Source organism: Nannospalax galili, unplaced genomic scaffold (genome assembly GCF_000622305.1).
Source record: "Nannospalax galili isolate Female #2095 unplaced genomic scaffold, S.galili_v1.0 scaffold79, whole genome shotgun sequence".
Classification (NCBI taxonomy): Eukaryota; Metazoa; Chordata; class Mammalia; order Rodentia; family Spalacidae; genus Nannospalax; species Nannospalax galili.
In genome coordinates this window covers 1,213,486-1,220,857 of record NW_008343959.1, presented here as the reverse complement: position 1 = coordinate 1,220,857, position 7,372 = coordinate 1,213,486, and the positions used below count along the sequence as shown (strand labels likewise).

Below are 7,372 nucleotides of genomic sequence, written 5' to 3'. Positions count from 1 at the left end.
TCATCAGGCAGCAGAAGAGTCCTTTCTCTTCCTTCTGCCATGTGTAAAATATTTCCTTTCAATGCTGTAAGAAGACTTGAGGGACTTGGGTACGTGAACATAGCTTCATGCTTGCATTCATCTCTGACTATTCCTAGCACTCAACATTTGTCAATAAAATAAAGGAGAAAAAAATGTGTCAGGTATGAGTTTTTAAATTTTTTTATTAATTTGTTGAGAATTTCATGCAGGCATATAAGCATATAAGGTGTTTTGATCGTATCCATGCCCACTTCCTCCCCTCCAACTCCTTTGATATCTTCCCATCACTTTTTTTCTGATAACTTCATGTATTCTTTTTTTATGGGACTTTTTGCAACTCTAACATTGCCCCCCGCCTCTGAAGAGGTAGCCTGAAAAATCTTTTAAGGATTAAATAAGAGCTCTGAAATACTTTTGACATTTTTGGTCTTCCTGGAACAGACTATGTTGCTAAGAGGCCCAGGTATGGTATTATATCTATGTAAATACCAGGAGTAGGATTTTCATAACATTTATTACATAATTCCCAGGAAGTTATATAAGCTGTTTGTCTTCTCTTAGAAGATTTTGTAGAAAAAGATATTGTTCTTTAATCTGAATCATTTTTTCAGGCACAAATCATATATAGCTCAGAAGGACTTGCAATCAGTTTGATTTGTACATTTAGGCAGTCATTCTTTTAATCTCTATTTTTAAGTATCTTTCTGCATATATTATTTCTTGCTTATACCCTTTTATATAAAGCTTTATTTTATTATTATATCTCCCACAGTGTTAGGGTATTAAGTTAAATCATTATAAATTTTCACATAGTCTTGTGCTGGTGAAAATCAAGGCAGTGAAAATATAAGCATTTTATTGCTTATGAGTCAGTAGATTAAACTGTCATCAGCTAACCATCAGCATTAGTCATCTTGCAATGTTTTGTCTATGAATCTTTCAGCATATGTTATGGGCTTAATTCCTGTCATGGCAGTGGAAGAGCTATCAAAACGTAAACAGATATAATCAAGGCACTAACAGGTCTAAACGAAATTCAGTGCACTGTTCCTCAATCTGTATATAGCCGATCAAAATGAGTCACCTATTCAATCTCAAAGTTCCAAATTTACATAAACCATTAGTACAAGGTACCGCAGAGTTAACTTCCAATAATTATATATCTTAGGAAGAGTGAAAATAGCACCAAAAAAAGAAAAATACTTACCTTTTAGTTCCATCTGTTCAATATCCCAGTTATTTACATCTTTCCCAGGAGCCTCCATTCTCTATTCAAAGATGGATTCGATACAGAAAGGAGAATTACTAAAATCTTTCTCTGCACAGTTAGAACTAGTCTAAAAGTAATATGTCATTATTTTTAGCACCATTGTATTATGTTTTTATGTATCATTAGCATTCAGCTGGCATATATGCTAAGCTCTTTACAAAATAAACAGCTCTCACCTGAAAAGTATAATAGAAATAGTAATTCTGCAGCCATGTATGCATGATGCATGACCATGGCCTGGGAACACAGATTTAGGTTTTCCCAAATACCATGTTCCGGCATGGAAACAGTTTTATGAGTAACAGATCAAAGAAAAGTCATTGATCAAGACACTTTTCAAATACATTAGTGGATACATTTGATAGGCAGGTCAATGCAAAACAGGGGAATTTCTATTATAGGTCTCAGATGCTATCTGATGCCATTCTTAGCTTTTAGTTTGGTGTGATCTGATGGTCTGCTAATAACTATCTTACAAAAAGGTTTTTCTCTGTTAATTACAAGATGTTATATGTGTTAGAAACAGAGATGGGCAAATAAATGATGTTTATGGACTAAAGGTAACTTGAGATAAGTGGGCAATTATGCTCTGAACCTGCCACATTCCAGACTTGCCTCAATTTCCAGATCTCTAATCAGTTTGTCAGCCTTGAAGAAGAAAGTTCAGTTTGAAGATGTATGGTCTTTCTGGTAACTTCCATTCACATTTTGTTGTCTTTGTGGATATTTATATCAAATATTAATATGACTACATTTTGCTGAGGAATTTAGTTAAAAGTAGTCATTAAACTTCATAAAGTTAATTTTATGAACACTTGGTATTTCTAGTCATTATTTCAATTAATATTTACTAAGGACCTACTGAATTCCATTTATGCATTGGAATTATATCCGCAGTGGAGAGGAGACAGCAGCAAGAATCACATAAACTTCTTTCCTTCATTAAACTTAGGTTCTACTAGGGTGAAAAAAGAATTCAAGTTAGAAAATAATACTGATCACATAATTCATTATATTCATTAAATTATGATGAGCTGTATTCATTCCTAAATCTGAAAGAAGAATGAAGTTTTTAGCAAGAATTGAAGGGAGATGGCAAATTCAGGTGGGGTTGCCAAAACAGACTATTCAAGAAGATGAACAAGCATTAGAAATCTTTACTGAAATTGACATTTTTGATTATCCATAAACACATGTACATGTGACCACCACTGCATTGAATCAGTATCGTGTGTGTGTATATATATACACATACACATGTGCGCCCCTCTCCATTGAGTCTGTATCGTGTGTGTGTGTGTCTGTCTTTCTCTCTCTCTCTCTCTCTCTCTCTCTCTCTCTCTCTCTCTCTCTCCTGTATATGTACTTGTATATATATATTTATGTTTTAGTTACTTTTCTGTTGCTGTGAAAATACTGACAAGGGTAACTTGGAGTAGGGATTATTTTGTCTTATGGTTCCAGAAAGATAAGAGTCCATTTCTTATTCAAATGGGCACAGCCACTATTGGCCTCCATAGGCTCATGACTATGTTATAGCACAAGATGCATTTGGTCTAGCTTTTAAAGTTCCCGTAATATTTAAGCATCTCAAAACTGTTCAAAATTCAAGTCATTTCTGGGACTAAACAAATATCCTCACTATTGCATCCTATAAAAATAAAAAAGCAAATTCCATACTTCCAACATACAGTGGTACTGAATACACACTAAAAGGGAGAATTAGAAGCAATGGGTTGAAATACTGGACCAAAGTAAGACTTAAATCCAGCAGGGCACACACAATCCTGTAGTACCATATCCAATGTCTGGGACATTAGTTCTAAACTACGTAGATGGCTCAGTCTCTCCAGCTTTGCTGCCTGCAGCATATGTCTCTCTATTGGGCTAGTTCAACTCCTTGTACACAGCGTTCCTTGGGACATGTCTTCTGACCTTGTCATCTCCAACGTCTTTGGGTTATCCTTTGCATCTCAGGCTTAACTCTCAAAGCTTCATGGGCTTACCTCTCAGGTCCTCAAGGCATGTCAAGGCTTCATTGTTCAGGGATTCCAGTGCCAAACACTGATTGGCCTCAGCTCAGTGGCTCCCTGAAATCTTGAAGGAATTGATGACATCCCTCACTCTTGCAACTTTCATGCCCTTAAAGTCAGTACAATAGAGGTGACACTGCCAAGTTCAGTTGCCACCTTGAGATGACCTTGGTTCTTTCAGCCATATTGTAATAAACTTTTGTATTTTACAATGATTCCTTAGGAGCAGAAAACACCTTAGATCCTCTTTCACAGGTTGGAAGCTTATCTAGATGGGGTCTTGCCCTGAGGGCACTTTTTGCATTGCTCATTGTTCTGTAGATCAGTAGTCCTTACCTTAGTGTCTATAGTCTCCTTAACAATCATAGATTCTATTCCGGTACATGCTTGGTTACATCATTAAGCTTTCTAGTAATCTTTTCCTCTCCAATCTATGCATTTTGTATTTCTTTCTGCCCACTTGCTCTTTTTAAAAATATACAGCTGCATAAGAGACACCATATTTATCAATCCACATATTCAATATTAGAAATTAGTCTATTGCTTTTTAATATATTATCAGGCCAATTCTTTTTAAAAATATTTTTAAATTTATTTTTATTTAATGTGTATGAGTGTTTTTAAATGTACCTGCACATATGTAAGTGCACCATGTGTATGAAATGCTCAAGGAGACCCAAATAAGGTTTCAGATCCCCTGGAACTGGAGTTACAAATGATTTTTAGAAGCCATGTGGGTGCTGGGAACCAAACCCCGGTTATGTGAAAGAACAGCCAGTGCTCTTAATCACTGAGCCATTTCTTCAGCTCATAGAATATATTCTTTAAACTTATGAAATACTATACTATTGCCAGCATTATAGCACCTCAACGTATCACACTCATGAAGTAAGTTGGACATGCATTCTTTCCCACAATACTGAGAAGTGATACAAAGTCTTATGTATTCTAAGAAAACTCTCTACCACTGATCTATATCACTAAATCATTTGAGGATTTTAGTTTCAAGACAAGGTCTCACAAAATCATCAAAGCTGATCTTGAACTCACTATGTAGCCCATGCTAGCCTTGAAATCCCAAATCTCTTACTTTAGCCTCCTGAGTAGCTGGGTTTATAGGTTTTTGCTACCAGGCCCAGGTAGATGCATTATTTAATGAACCATGTTTTAGTTGAACATTCTATATTATGCAAAGGATTATTAGCAATTGATATTTTGATTTCCCTGTGACTTCACTTTTGGCTTGGATATCAACATTACATTTTTATAGAAAATGAACACTAACTTCTCCATCACAGGATAAAAACAGTCTTAAACCACAGCTTGTCCTGTCTAATAGTTCCCACAAATCTCTAAAAAGGTTCTTCTGTAAGGGGCTGAAGAGGCAGGTCAGTGGTTAAAAGCACTGGCTGCTCTTGCAGAAGACTGAGGTTCAACTCCTCGCATCCAAATGGTGGCCAAAAACTGACCATAACTCCACTTCCAGGGGAATCCGATGCTCTCTCCTGACCTCTGCAAGCATTATACAAAATGGATGCACTTACATACATGCAGGCAATACACTCATACAAAAAAAAATAAAAAATGTATAATGAACAAAATATTTTTAAAATAATCAAACGGATGTTCTCATAGAATGTGAAGGACAATATTTCAAGTACTGTCCCATTATTTCAAAGATCTCTAGGATTGTTTAGTTCACTTACACAAAGGCATTTGTCCTCTTGAAGGCCTCCTTCCACATAATGTCTTTCAGGCAAACTTACTCCCACTGAGGACAATCTGTGGGAAAGTGTAACTGGTTCCAAAGGTTCCACTGAAAGAGAATTCTTCAAACTTGGTAAAAGCTGACCGGACAGGTTCTCTCAAGTTCTCAGGTCAGCGGTTTGACACTTTAGCAAAGTGCATATCTGCTCAGGCAACAATGACTTGACACTTCTGGCATAAGCACTCTAGTCAACCTTTGCAGGATAGGTGGGCTGGTGGCAGGGCTGCGACTTCACTTCTGAAAGCACCTGGCCTTTCAGTGATATATATATGGTTTTGGGGTTGTAGATTTCATGCCCTCCTATTCCTATCACATCATCCTCTGAAGAGGTTACCCAACTTGTGGATAGGGAATCTGCTCTGGCTTCTTCTATGCTGAACAGGGATGCAGGGTGAGGCAACTGGGGTACCCCTTCAGTTGGTCTATCTAAAAGACTCCCAAATTGCATTAACACTTACTATACTTGGAGGCAGGATCTACATTCTCTCATGTAGTCCCCTTCATTCTCAGCTCTTATGCCAGAGGGAGGCCAGAGCCAGCACTCTCTTGTGGTCTGGTCAGGCCAGTTCTTATGCCTCAGGAAGAAGGCAGCCAGATATTTTGGCACAATATTCCAGTCATTGTTTAAGTCCTTGTTCCCTCAATCTCTGCTTAAAGCTTCAAAAATTTTTCCACTCCAAAGTTTAAAACCCTTCCACATTCCTCCAGAAAACAACATGACCAAGTTCTTCACAGCAACAACCCATCCTCTCTGGCGACCACTTCTGTATAGGTTTTTGTTGTTATTGTTGTTGCAGAAAAAAACAAAAACAAAAACAAAAGAACAGGACTGAGGTAACTTGGAAAGAAAGTTTATTTTTGCTTATCTTTCCTGAAGATGAAAGACCATCATGGCAGGGAAAAATGGTGGCAAAGGTGCCAACTCATATATTCAAGCCTATACAGGAAGCAGAGAGAGCAAAACTAGAAGGGCAAGGGTATGTACTCTGAAACCTCCTGGAAGTGACAAGCTGGCTCCAGCTCAACCATACTTCCTAAAGGTTCCAAGGCTGTTCCCAAAGAATGCCACAAACTAACCTAATTTTTAATTACTTTAGCATATGGAGAACACTTCTCATTCAAACCACATGTAACAATAGTAATGAAGATGAGATCATTAAACAGAGAGGGATTTAGAAAAGATCATAAGGGGGGCAATGGGGTGGGGGGTGACATAAATATAGTACTCATCCATGAATCTCTCAAATATTAAAATATTAGGAAATAGGAAATCAATCTGTTTGGAATATGTTTTTAAATATTGTTTTGTGGATTCGTAAGTGTAATTATCCTATTGTGTCTGGAAAAGTCATTTTCCTTGTATTACTGTATTATCTCTAGCTTTTAATCATTGCCTCATCAACAATGACTTTTGAATCTTGGGAGAAAAAAATGCAATTGGGGTGTCCTACTAAGGGGTGAGAACTCCATAGTTATTTCTCTGCATGTTGACCTAACCAGGAGCTTTTGTATGAATCACCATCTGTTGTAAGAATTGAAAAACAAAAATCAATTTTTTTGAAAGGATTGCATTATGTGTATCCCTGACTATCCTAGACACTGTGTAGTCCAAGATGGTCTGGAATTTATAGAATCAACCTGCCTCTGCCTACTGATTGTCCTAATGAGAATTTAGAGATACACAATTAACAATAATTCATTAGGATTTGGCTTAATACTGTGTCCATTTAGCAGAATATTGATTAGTTGTTTCTTACCTATAACCTGTAACCTATCTAACCACAGGTTCTGGGTCCTGATGACAGTGTCAAGTACGGGCTTCATCTTTTGATGCAGGCTTTATATTCAAACAAAAAGTGATACATTAATCTCATAATATTTGTTTCACTATTGTACCACTTGGCACATATTGCCAGGCCAGTTAATATTGAAGTTTATAGTATGATATCTGAATGAATGTCACAGCTACTTTTGTCTTCCAGTAGCATGCATAGCAACTTCTAGCACTATGAAAGCTAGCCAATAGAAGTAAAAGTTCAAGGTCAGTATCACATTTCTCAATGTTTATTCTATGTCTTGGGTATATTGCATTTTTAGCAATAGGTTCTTTCTAATGATATTGATGAATACAGGTGGTTTACAGATATCAGTAGCAATAAACAGTATTGTATTGTTTGTCTATGAGAAACCTCTTGTCACCAACTCCCTCTCATAGAGGGAGTTCATTTCTTCTACTGGACTCTTATTTGATAGTCAGTGGTGCTTGGTAGGGACACTGTC

At 36.9% G+C, this 7,372-nt stretch overlaps 1 pseudogene; it reads right to left on the bottom strand.

Moving 5' to 3' along the window:
- Positions 1–5,076: 5,076 nt before the first annotated feature.
- LOC103739741 lies at positions 5,077–6,916 on the bottom strand (annotated as a pseudogene).
- Between the last annotated feature and the right edge of the window lie 456 nt (positions 6,917–7,372).